The sequence below is a fragment of the Tenebrio molitor genome, chromosome 6, assembly GCF_963966145.1.
Source record: "Tenebrio molitor chromosome 6, icTenMoli1.1, whole genome shotgun sequence".
Classification (NCBI taxonomy): Eukaryota; Metazoa; Arthropoda; class Insecta; order Coleoptera; family Tenebrionidae; genus Tenebrio; species Tenebrio molitor.
Window position 1 is genome coordinate 593,312 of NC_091051.1, and position 13,873 is coordinate 607,184.

The window sequence follows — 13,873 nt, forward strand, 5'->3', positions numbered from 1 at the left end:
AGTTACAGACTCATTTTCCACGGAAGTATCTAAGGTATCGAACAAAACCAAATACAGCACGCGTCGTGGCCGAACATGCAATTCGCGTGAACAAAAGCATTACCTTCCTCTCTCGTAATGTAAATAACTATATTTTTACTTCACGATTTGAAAGATGATAAAAACTAGAACAAATCTTCTTGTTGCTAGAAGTTTGTTGTAGTTGTAATAAGCCAAATTCGAGGTTTCATTGTTCGGTGGTACCGGAGAGAGCCGCAAAACATGGCACAACATGCGCGTTGGTCTTTACAAGTCAGTGCTAGATTTTTCCGTGAAAGCAAGTCGCTTTGTAAACCCTCGGTTGAGTAACAGTAAACTAAACATTCCCCAAAGTTTACTTCAAACGATTACATTAGCAGAGGGCAAATGTGTTTGCGACTAGTCTAGTAAATGTAGCAAAGTTATGTGATCACACGCATGCGGTTGGTGCGGTCGGTTTGTGTAGTATAACCCCAATTTTTGGGCGTTCTCCGGTTAAATTGTTATTAAACGAGCGAACCGACGAGGAAATATGATAAAACATGGCGAAGTGCAGTGAAATATGGCGGACCGAAGCGATGATTAGTTAAGACCGGCCACATTTATCAGTGGGGGTGTGAGATCTCGATCGGGGGTGGTGTGTGTGTGTGTGTTTCGTTTTTCTTTTTTTTTTCTGGTGGATTTGCATCGAGCGGCACGCCCGAAAGGGAAAGTTTTTCCGTCGATTTGCATACCGCGCAATAATTAAATAATTTCTGGTAGGCCGTCGCTGTGAAGTTATAATAAAATTCTGTGCGTTGAACCGGGCGGCTTGATAATGGCTTGCAAATTAATAAAATGACGAAATAATTCGAAAGGAATTTAAAATGCGCGGAGTAATAAAGGAGGAAATCGTCAATAAATGAGCGGCAATTCGAGAAAGTTGCTCCTTCTACGGCAGAGATATTTAACATTCAGATTCCTTAATAACGCCAATTCATATCTGGACCCGGGTCCGGGAATATCTTCTTCATCCTCGACATATTTTTATGCAAAACGCGTTCCGGTAGCGGAGTTTTATTGCAGGAGGAGCAAAATGAAGATGCGATTCTTGGAGAACTAGGGAGAAAAGCAATGAATATGGGAAGGACTTAGAGAACCTTGTTCCTCGGAAATATGAAAAGATTCCGGAGGATTCTGATTGCAAGATAATTTGACGTTTTAGATGCCGTTCATCAATATTCCGGGACTGCGTGCATGTGTGTGTGTGTGTGCCTTCCCCGGATCGGCTTTGCTCGACGGACGGCTTTCTCAGACAAATAAAGGCATATCCCCGGAATGGCTGCTCCGCTTAACTCGAACCGGAAAAGTCTGTTTATATCATTATGGAAAAATCCGCCGATGCCAGACTTAGCTTTGCCCTATTTATTTACTTGTTGTGCCTCTGAATGGAGCACTTTGCCGGCGATGAATTGATATTGTTCAAGTATTAATAATAGATTACGTGAAGGGAAGGCAGAAACGAGGCGTTAGAAGTTTCGAATCCACAGAGAGCTTATTCTTTGTCGAAGTTTACCAACTTTAATTCCTCGAGACCTCTGCGAGAGGGTCCCCGGAATAAAATATGAAATACTAAATGTAGATTAGTTTTATTTCGCGAATATATTTTCCAGTCCAGGCTCCCGTTTAATTTAACGGGATTTCCATAAGAAGTGTTAATTACAAGAACTTCTATCCTCGCTACAGATTACGTATTCATGAATCCTGTTCTCGTGCTGGGCCGACCAACTTCGCCCTTTATGAAAACTTAACGTTATTACATTAAAATTTCATTATGGAAATGATCACAAATAACGTATCGGTCCTGCCTCCACTCCTAATTACTACTCTTGCAACGGACGCAGTTTACTTTGTCAAATTAAATTATCAATTTAATAATGCTCGACGCACACATTAACCCGTCGCTCAAACCCGAAAAGAAACAATTCGCCAGGATCTGACACAAAATCGAAACCCGCCCCAGGGACTCGAACACGAGACGGACGTTTCTGACTTGAACCGATAAAAAAAATAAAAACAGATACCTCGTCTCTTCTGCACACTAAAACCGTCCACATTCACGATATGGTCAAAGTCCAAACCAAAATTCTATCACCGCCGAAGATTAAAAGTAAATAACAGTTTTAATTTGAAAAGATAATAACTGACGAACAAAGAGAGAACTGCAAGAACTAGTGTGATTACCAGAGACCGGGGAAAAATGGTTAAACGTTAGCGAATAACTCCTACCACAAGACTCTCAGTGTCGGCGCGTTCGAGGGCGCGTTCTATTAGTGGAGTAAAATCGGACTGCAACTATGACTCTTATTAGTAATTCAAAGATATAACTAAATGAGACCTATCCTATCTTGTAGAGGACATTTTGGGGCATAAGGAATGGTCATCTACAACTTTTTTTAATAGGACCGAACTTTGAAACCGGCTTTTATACTTAGTTGAGGTGTAGTCCGAAAAACTACGTTTCTCGTAACATTTAACTATTGAAGCTATAATTTTGATTTTCTGTATATTTACACTAAAAAGTACAGTGCTTCCAACAGTGAATTGAAAATTTCGCAAATATCGATAGTTTTGAAAAAAATAATTAATGAATTTCGATTAATCAAAAATGCGCATCGTAAACTTCACTCTGCTGGGACCTATGTGAAATTTGAAAATTTCGATACACATCGAATTAAATGTAACTAAGATCTTGGAAAAGTTAAAAAAAAAAGAATTAAGTCGATAGCCCGTGTACTTTTTGAGAAAAAAAATTTATTCGATGAGCAGAAATAACCCGGAATTTTGTATTTTTGCTAAAATTTACCTATTATAAATGTTTTTTTCGTCATCCTCATTCTCATATAAACAAGCAACATTACATTGTAAAATTAAAATCTTGTTTTTAATGACGAGGATAAGAATGAAGAATTCTTTTTTGAAAACTCGTAGAATACAACATTGATCTCGCTAGATTCACGACATAACATCTGCATAAAACTGATGTCTGAAAGAAATATGAAGAGCTCTTTGCAACAGTTTTATACAGGCTGGAGAATGAAAAACGTCCAAATCGATAACGTATGAGGTTCAGTTTCCGAGAACAGTGCGTCATATTAAATCTCTGTACAGCTCAAGTTTATTCAAAAATAAAATATTATAAAATAGGATTCAATAAAGAAAATACACGAGAAAAACGTTTATAAAATAATATGTTCGTCTCAGAATAGTAAGAAGAGATTTGAAATGGAATAGTTTAAAACAGGGCAGGGATTCTTTGTTGCAAAAGACTATGGGCCGGATCACGACACCCTTATTAATTTAATCATGACTCTAGTTACGATGGTGACGAATTCATCTCTTTCTGGCACGTTATAATTGCATAAATCTATATCGTTTTATGTTTATTTTAATCACGACTTTAGTTATCGGCAACTTGAATAACGGTGACGTGATTGTTGTCTAATCCGAAGATGTGACAACAGCGGAACTGTTGCAGGTGTGCCAATTCTGCAGATAAATTTATTAGGAAATGGTTGCGATTGCATTTTTCTATGAACGCTTTTTGTCAGAGGGCAAGGCAATAAAATGTTCGAGTGAACATGTAAATTCGAGTAACACCCTATTAAAAAATGGCGGTATTTCCCGTCGAAACGGCAATTTCTATGGCCGAGTCTTCTGAAATATGCCATCATAAACGTCAAAAAATCGTGTACGCTTTAAATTTGGAAATTGTACACAATGTTGAACGTCGGGCAAACCGGAAAGCTCCGGCGACGTGGATTCATAAATTTCTTAAAACGCGGTGTTTAAAAGGTAATAAATAACTGGTGCAGAAACGTCGAAAAGCCGAAGCATTTCATCTTTGCCATTGTAGGTTTATGGTGGAACATTTCCGGATACTAAACCGTTACTTTTCCATAAAATGGGTGCGGCCCTCATTGCAAATAATAAAAACCGTAAAGTCGAAATCCGGTCTTTGAGCAATCAGGAGTGAATCTTCGGCGTGTTGTTCGAGTGTTGGCGGGAATCTCTTGTCGGGGCGATATTTCGAGTTTATCGGTGGCGGCAACACTCCGAGGTGACAAAACCCGAGACTAGCGATAAGGAATATTAAGCGCGTCGGCGGCGGCTCACGTCGCTAGACAGAAAACAGGAAAAGAACACTCCTCGCCTCACTTTTATAAATAACCGTTCAAGTTTTGCATTGCGCCCCCTTCACCAGAAGAACAACAATAAAACATCGCCGAATCAAAAAGCGAGTCACGCGTTGCTGAAATATGGCGGCGGCGAGGGGCATACACCGGGAAAGTGTTTGATAATGTGCTGACTAAGACGCATTCGTCGGGGGTGGAAAAATCCGGATGTTCCGGAAGAACCGCATGCAAATCGACACGCTCCAACGTTGCACGGTGTATCGACCATGGGGACGGTATAACTGGGAATCTCGTCTTTTTTTTTGCATTGGCGGCGGCGTCGAGCGCGCATTACGCCACACAATGGTGTTCCGGGTCCACTCGAGCTCCATTCGCCTGCGTATTTCCGGACTCCGGCATCTCTTTTCTTCGGGGACACTGTTTGTTGCCGACCGCTAATTAACCACACTTGCAAATGGAACTCCAGACGCCCCGCAAGCCGCCAACCTGTCCATTATCGTCCACCCGACGCTTTCAATTTATCAAGCCGCCCCGACGCCCCCCCATAAACATCGCTACCCGAATCGATTACCGAGAATTTGCACCGGGGACTCCGGGAATAGGGTAGATCATAGCCGGAAACTAAATTAATATCCCCAACTATTCTTTTGATCCCCTCACAGCTTGCCCACAGTCACGGGAATAGATACGTATTCGAGATGCGCACCTTGGAAGTCTTTTTTTTGAAATGTTGCGGATGCGTTAAATCTCACGCTTCGACGCTGTCAAATGCATGTGACAAGAATATTTACCGCTAAAAATACTGCGACAGCACAAATGTACTGATTTTCATAAAAATCCATACAAAATTCTTACGGCTGAATAAAATTTGTAATTTTCCAACTCCTAGTTCGATTAAATGCTGGATTAGCACCGAGCCGTTTGCTTTACCAACAAACAGAATTTTTTTTTGAAATTTTGCTAAAGTCCGGGGGCAGCTTCCAGATGAATTTTTATGCAAATCAGAATATATTTTTTATGAAAAATTTACATTATATCCTTTATGCACAACACCGAGACTAACGCTAGCCATAGAATAAAAAATATGTACAAAAAGTTAATGAAAATCAGGAGCCGCAAGCTGTTAAAATAAGCGAGAAAACCGCAGATAAAACGCTAAATTTTCAAAATGGGTTAGAGCCGTGGTTAAAAGCAAAATGACGAAGAAAAACTAATAATGCAGGTGTTGTGGTACGTAATATTATAATACGTGTTGTCTTAATGGTTTATTAACTACAAAAATAAACCGCAGTTTCACAGTTTCTCAATGTGCCAACAGCGAAACATTTAAACAGAATGTGGAAACTTTCAAATACAAATTTTACTAATTGATGTAATGTATAAAAATAGTCTAAGGGCCGGTTTTTCAATTGATGATTAATTTTTGATTAAGGTTTAATTTGTAATTAACACAATGTTACCGTTTTTCAACCTATGATTAACAAAAAAGTTCATGTTAATTCTTGATTAACTTAATCATACGATGTTCTGTGAATTAATCGGAATTTAATGATTAACGTCAAAAGTGACAATGCCGATTTATTGAAAATTTATTATTAAAATAGTAAAACCATGAGCAAAGAATAATGATTGATGATATTTATGACGTTAATGCTTTATAGTAGTGATGAAGAGCCACGAAGGCCAAAAACTATATGCTTTAGGCCCAATCACTTCGAAGAATGGGACCAAAAAGATTTTTTTAGTCGCTTTCGTTTGTCTTCGCGAACAGTAGAAAGATTGTTAGAAGAAATAGAAGAAGCTATTTCCTATCAAACTAACCGATGAGTGTTGTGGAGTAGTCTGCATCAAATTCAGGGGTTAAAATACCAGCAAAATTTTTATTTCAGAAATGACTGTCTATCGCCTCCAAATCAGTTGCTTTTTAGTCTGCGATTTTATGCAATAGGAGCGTGGCTGGAGACTTGTGGTGTACACAAGTAGAGCTCTAGCGGCGTTGCGTCCAAATTATATTAAAATCCCCCCAAACCGAAATGAAATTAACAAATGTAAACAAAAGTTTTTTATAGTACTTCTAGAAATAAGTGAGAACAGAGTCAATTGCTTTATGGATGTAATTATCCTTGGTAAAATGGTTAGAGATTGATACCGAACTATTAGGGCACAATAAAAGCAATTGACTCTGTTCTCACTTATTTCTCTTTAACATAGCAAGATTTCCTAATTATATTATAGGGGCATAGACTGTAGAAATACAATCAGTAGGTGGAGAAAATGCGGAAATTAGGATGAACCAAAATTACAAATTTGGGTCATTGTTTACTTTACCTATTTGTGGAATTTTCGCGTTTTTTCTGGCTAGACAGCCGCAGGGCGTTTTCCTACATCGTTTCCCACCACTCAAACCTTGTGCAAATGAATTTTCTTTGCCCTTTAGACATTGATCAATGATCATTGATGCGACCTTGAAACACAACAAGAGAGAAAAACAAGGGCATTTGCACAAGGTTTGAGTGGTGGGAAACGACGTAGGAGGACGCCCTAAGGGTGTCCACAAGTAGCTAAAGTAAACAATTACCTAAGTTTGAAATTGTTACAAATCACAAACCACCAAGTTGTCAAATTTGACAGAAAAGTTAATACCAACGTAACAAACTTTCAGTTAATTTTTAATTAGCTAATCATAATTGAATTTTGGTTTGAAAAACGCTATTCATGATTAATTTGAAATTAATCAAGAAGTAATGATTAGCTAATCAAAATGTTAATCATCGATTGAAAAACCGGCCCTAACTATTTTATTTTGCACGAAACTCTAGCGTGATTAGAAACATGTAATTGACAGGATTTTTTTGCATATCGTAACGAAAGTGGCACTTTTGTATACGCAAAATCGTAGTGAAAGTAGAACTTTTTTACACGAAAAATCGTAGTGAAAGTAGTACTTTTTTGCATCATTTTATTCTATTTCCTTGGAGATGATTGTCAAAGCATACACCTATTTTTTTGTAATTTTTTATAAATCCTTTTGGACCAAATTTCTCAACTTACATCGATATGCAAAAAAATAATGTGTACGCTACGCCCTCGTTGATCAATCTGCAAATTCGTGAAAAAAGTATGACTTTCATAACTAGTTGTACCTACAAATAACAATTTTCGAATTATTTTTAGACAATTAAACAGTTGTTCTAAATGTCTCGATTGTTTTCCTTATTTCAGCTGGAAGTCTCATTCGGTACAACCATTCACATTTTAAAGCCATTTTGGAAATAGGATTAAAGCTGAATTTTTTATCATCGAAAGTAAAAACTATACAGGGTGATTCACGTAGCCCGTTCGTTAGCAACTTTCTGATTTCCCAAAATCGTATTAATACGAAAATTGGTAGCCGACTATAGTCGACTGCTCCAAGTTCAAATAAAATATTTTCAAAATAGCGACACTTTCGGAAATATCGGAAATCGACGCCACATTCATTTTTTTAAATGGAAAGGCTCCATTTTGATTTCATATTTGGATTTTACGTTCAATTTTGAGTTAAGAACGTCCTTCTGTTAACACTTATCTGTCATGATTTTTGACCTATGTCATTTTTTTCGCAAAAGAGCAGGATTGCAGAGCTTCATTAAAAAAATTATAACTCTTGAACCATTGGAAATAGGCAATTTTTTTCTTACTGAATTTCCAAGATTTGGCCGATTTTTTGCGCTATTAGCGACATCTTATTTATGTTTCATACGCCTACTGTAATTTTTCAAAATTGATTATCAAAAAATGTCGAAAACTTAATTTTTTTAAATAGCAACTACCATTTTTCATACTAGATATGAGTGTAAAATGTTAATAAAAGTGGATTTAAAATTAAATTTTACATTTATATCTATTGTCAGAAATGGTAGTTGCCATTTAGAAAAATGAAATTTTCGACGTTTTTTGATTACCAACTTTGAATAATTGCGGTAGACGTATGAAACATAAAAAAAACTTCCCTAATGGTGCAAAAGATCGGCCAAGCCTTTAGGAATTCAATTTAAAAAAAATCAATTATTTATTTCTAATAGTTCAGGAGTTATAAATTTTTTAATGAAGTCCTGCAACCCCGCTTTTTTATGAAAAAGACCACATAGGTCAAAAATGATGACACATAAGTATTGACAAAAGGACGTTCTAAACTCAAAAATTAACGTAGAATCGAAATATGAAGTCAAAATGGGTCCTTTCAGTTTTTAATTACTGACAATTTTAACCAAAATTTAATTTATTTTTATATCGAAAACGAAAAGACTTTTATTAGATATTTTTTTTTGTGTATGAGTTCTACTCGTCCTCACCTATTACCAGTTTTTTTTGTACTAGCATTTAAAAAACACCCTGTATAATACCAAATATCAGTAATGACAAAATAATTTGTGTTTTTCATAAATAATTTAGATAAAAAATATTTCCATGCGATCTTCATGATTAAATAAATGTGCAAACTTTTTGCAAAAATTCTTTCATGAATGTTTTTCTTGAACTTATTCTTCTTCTTCATCAAACTCTTCAAATTTTTAGAAAATTTTAATTGAAAACTTCTTAAGTATTGCTCATCGGAAACTTAACCAATCAAACGAATATTTTTGACTTGAGAAATTACAAATGTGCTGATGTGCAAACTTGTTCTATTTTGAATTTCATTATGCATCCTTGGCGTGTCGAAATACAAAATGTCCGATTTACAATGGGACATTTCGTTACGACCTAAATAAATTTTCCAGCAGAAAAATAAAAAGGAATACTTGTTTTTAAATAGTAGATAGTAGAAAACATTTTCCCACGACATAAACAAAACGTAATTCCAAAAAAAAGAAAATGCTGAAAATTGTTTGTTGACAAGTGTACTTATAACAAAAGCGCCGATGTTTTGTGAGCTCAAAGCCAGCGATGCCGCTTCAGTTTTAATTATCCTCTTCCTGTGTACTGAATTTACTTCAAACTGGATAACATTGCCCGGTTGAGAGCCAATTGATTTTTTTTCCCAAACTATCAGTGCGACAACGAACTCAAGTTTAAGTTGGGGATTAAGCCGCGTTTAAATTTTGGTGGATGCGTCGGAGTAGATTTCCGCCACCCTCTTCGACGGAGGTGAGCGTGGATATATCTTGAATAGTGAACGGTAAGTGCTTATCCTTGTCGTCCCAGGACCTTGCGTCGGTGTCTAATTAGCGACGTGCACAAATGGGTGTCGGAACGGTGACAAGGTGGTCGCCGTCGTCTAGCTGTTCTGTTCCATTTATCAGGGAGCAAGTTCGCTCCGGCGTGCATCCCGCTTTGTGTCTTCCTCATACGGCACATATTCATAAAGAAGTTCGCATTGCGGTCGTCATTGTGAAGCGCCAGCATAAAGTGTAACTATACACATAAACAACTTAAACTGTCTACGGCTTTGTATTTTCCGGCCCATATCTGCTTATTTATAGCGGTATTTGATTTGCCGTGTTTACGTTAGGCTGCCATGTTGATATTAGAGCCGCAGCTCGCTCCAGATTTCGTTTAATGGCGCTCCTCGCTACTACCTTGCCTGCGATCATCAATATTTAACGACAACGACCCAGAATCTCCGTAAAACTAACCGAAACAGTGTCAACTTTATTACGGAAACTTATTAATTATAACTGAAATTACACAGTTTGTGTCGTGCGCCACCTAATATCTGGACGATATTAAACGGTGTCGAGATTACTCGGAGTATACACACGATATTTAGCGGATATTGCGTCCCTTCCTCTATTTGCGGACCCCTTTCCCCCGGTCGGATGCACTGGATAAATCTCGCTCGGGATTAACTCGCAGACTCTTCTTAATGGCACCACGGTAGCTGGACGAGGCGACAACCGCAGTCTATCAAAGCCGACGGTTTCAAACCGCCACCACACTTTTTTTCGGTTCGGTTTTCGCCGGGCGGCCAGCCCTAATCACGGCTCTAATCTGACAATTGCAGGTGTTAAGGGAGAGCTCGTTAAGCCTCGGCTCACGTGATTGGGCTTGTATCACACTAAATCGGGTGGAACAGACCGAAAATAAGAAATATCGACGCTAATTCCTCCGTTAATAGCTCCGGCAAACTGAGACATAATACACCGGTCCATCACGGACGATCGATACCGACCACCTCCACTTCTTCGCGGTGAACTTCTCGATTTGTGGCGATTAAAATGCGGCCGGTTCAGCTATAATTCGTTTTAGCCCGTTCCGCTGAGACGGTTAATGAAACACCGAAGTCGCTCAACCGAAATTGTCAAACGTGTTAATCGGCCAGGGTTTCACGATTGCGAATGAGGGACTGATTTTTACGTGATTTTCAGACGATTCCGGTGTCTCGGAAGGGCCCTCGAAAAGGTGTTGCGTCGGATCGAGCTTGCAAAACAAGCAGATTTTGTCCCAAATTTTACATTGGAATATAAATGTGCTAACAAGAAAGAGAGAAACGACGCGGTTAAACAGTGTGATTGTATAGACTGGCACCCCGACGAAAAATGTTATTTTATTTCAGACAAGAGAAATAACTTCGTATAAAGCGATTTAGTAGTCTAAGCTTCAGACGGTTGCGATTTATTTTTTCTTAAAAATATTTAACACGACAAAGTGGTTGATAAAAGTCATTTCGTCCGTGCTTTCTGGTGGCATCGTTTTTTCTAATTGATTTTTCAATTTCGACATTCGAAATTGTCGAATCCGAGTGAACTGCGACTGCAGCTGGGGCACATTGTTTCAGCTGGAACGCTCCATTATTAATGTCCAGCTATACAGTCCATTCCATTCGTTGATTGATCAAAATGAGAGAAAAGTTTACACCAAGGCAATGTTCGATTTTTTATAACTATTGTCAAATTTTGATATTTAATCGATTTTTTGGTTATTAGTATCAAACTTATCGAGTTTTTGTATCAAACGCATCATTAAACTACAATTTTGTTATTAGAATACCACTACCGTAAGTTCCTTTATGACTTTTTTTTTGTTAATTTTACTTGGAATCTATGTTTTCAAATTTGCCGCGATCGCCAGTGTGAAACGTTCTCCATTCGAAGCGACATTCTTAAATGGAATGGATATGACAAGAAACAAGTCTCTTATTCGGCCCTGCGCGTCAGCAAAATCTTTGTGATTTCAAAATGACATTTAACGGGAGCACCTGAGCTCCTGAGCTTTTGAAACGAAGTTAAAAGCACAAAAATGTGTAATATTGGTTGCAAACTTAAATCAGGCAATTAAACCCTTGTTAACCGTTGTTATTGTCTTTTATTAAATTTTACATTTTGTAGTTTCCGTTGTTCATGTTTTGTAATTGCATAGATGGCAAAAAAATTTTTTGTTAAAAACATAATGCTAGTAGGCAACCAACCATGCACCGTACCGTAGCGCACCCTCGAAAACAAAAATAATGACTTGAACTAGGAATGCGCATGGCCGGATAGACTAAAAGTCTATGGTTATATCTAGGAGGCCGTGGTATATACTCTTATTATCCGTTCACGATTGTTTCAAATTCGGACTGTCTATGAAAATCTGACATTTTAGTTGGCAATATTGTGATTTGGGATAATAAGTCTATTTTAGATTATAAATGAATTACATACACTAAGGGCCAGTTTATACAGGGTCTCTATAAGTGATTGTCTGGTCAAGCCAGCCTTGGAAAAAAAATTTACTGTTCCGCTTTTTTGAAACTGATGCCAAATTCTAGTTCGTTTTCACGGTCACTTCTGACATTAGTGAATGACGTTTCGTTTGCGCTTGTCAGTCGAGTTTTGGTTCCTTATATTCGTTTTATCGCAGTTAATCACAGTTAATATACACCAAAAATCTGTATTTTTCAATAAAAATTGCAAGTACGTCCTGTTTTAGAGGTAAATACACTGGCAAAATTTGTGAGGTTATGCTTTAATGTTTTATGTTTTATTTTAGCTTTATTTTCTTTACAATGGTTTATTCTGTTGAACAGAACACGTTCATTGTTGTTTTTTACTTTCAAAATGGAAGGTTTAATAATGGGGAATTATCTGTAAAAATGAATTCCATCAAAATATCTGAACAACATTGTGAACAGATTTTTAACAATCAGAACAATTAGCAAGGGTAAATCATTAGGACAACCACCAGTATCTGATGAAATACTCGAGGATTTGAAAGAAATGGTGGAAAAGACTCTACAGATATCCATAGCCTGTTTATCATTAAAAATAGGCTACAACTGCATCTTTATAAAATTAGTGTTGTACAAGAACTCCAACCTGTAGATTATCAAAGTTGTGTTTAATAATGTATTCAGTTTGAAAATCACCTCAATTTCATAATTTGGAGTGCTGAGAATCCACACCAATTTGTAGAGACTCCTTTACATGTTTTGAAAATTGGTGTGTGGAACTGTGGATAGCAGTGTTGCTGTACCTTTAAGTAAGAAATGCTTCAAAATATTTTTGAAAATAAATGAAGAATTGTCAAGTGTTTAGAAGTTAATGGGGGACATCATCAATCTATTTTATAAAAAAAATACCTATTTGTTATCGTTATTTAGTGTTGTAAATTATGTTGTTGAATACATTTGATTTTATTGAAAAACCAGTAAGACTTATTTGTTATGAAAGACACTGTTATTTATATTGGAAGAAAAAATGGGAGTCAATACCATATTTGACAATTCAGTCTAGGTCGTATTTACCACTAGCATAAAACAAGAAATGTGAAAGTACTAAAGCAGACAAAAAGGCAGTATCAAGTATTGTATTGTGGTATACAGGGACAAGGTGTTCTCAATATTTATCTGTTTGGATTTGTTATACCAATTCCTGTACAGTGTGTGGCGGTACGATGGGGGCAATAATTGTTCCCCTGTTGGTGTTGATATTAAATAATAAATACATTAATGTTAGCAAGAGTAAAGCACAGTTGAAACTTGTCTCTGGTTAAAAGCCAACAACCTAACCTGAAAATGTGACATTCATTATTTGCCCAACAAAGCGGCACATTCAAAATTTGACAAGTTTCCATGGCTGGCTGGATCCGACAATCATTTATAGAGACCCTGTAGAAAGAGAATTAAATATTTAGTTCGAACTAAATTTTAATGCGCGATTAACCCATGAATCCGAAACTTCGATTGGTTCAATCTGACCACGTGTTCAGTTAATTTCGCATTTGATTACGATTAACGTAATTTCGCTTCTGTAAACTGACCCTATATCAATTAGGGAATTGACAACAAGACGAATATTTAACAACGAAACGTCATATGACAGGACCTGACGCCAATCTAACAAAAAAATATCGTGGCCTCCCGTGTGTTTAAAACAATCGTGAACGGCATAATATTCTTTATCTTGGTGAGTGGTCGATGCGATCAAGCAAGCGATGGGTAGCTTTGTAACTTTTACTTTTTCCACCAAATATTAACTGTCATTGCTGTCATTCAGATTCTGAATGTGAATCTTCGTCAAGCATTCATGTCCAAATCTCGCAATCTTATGTCGCGAAATGTGTATTGTAAGTGTATTATTATAAGCCGTAGACACCGATTCGTAAATTTAACCCTTCCCGCTCTAAAAATTATCGGCGTGTCCGTGCTGGGCAATATTGCAAAGAAGTTTGTGTTTGAAAAATTAACCGGATTCTTAAACCATAAACCGGACCTAATTTGA

At 37.1% G+C, this 13,873-nt stretch overlaps 1 protein-coding gene and 1 long non-coding RNA gene across 4 annotated transcripts in view; both read left to right on the top strand.

Moving 5' to 3' along the window:
• The window catches only part of Tmtc2 (Transmembrane O-mannosyltransferase targeting cadherins 2), a 57,516-nt gene that overhangs the window by 31,578 nt on the left and 12,065 nt on the right, over positions 1-13,873 (top strand). The window lies entirely within an intron of this gene.
• Positions 11,914-12,800, top strand: LOC138132618 (uncharacterized). Its single transcript, XR_011160129.1, has 2 exons — positions 11,914-12,085; positions 12,144-12,800. It is a non-coding gene; the product is annotated as an uncharacterized lncRNA (long non-coding RNA).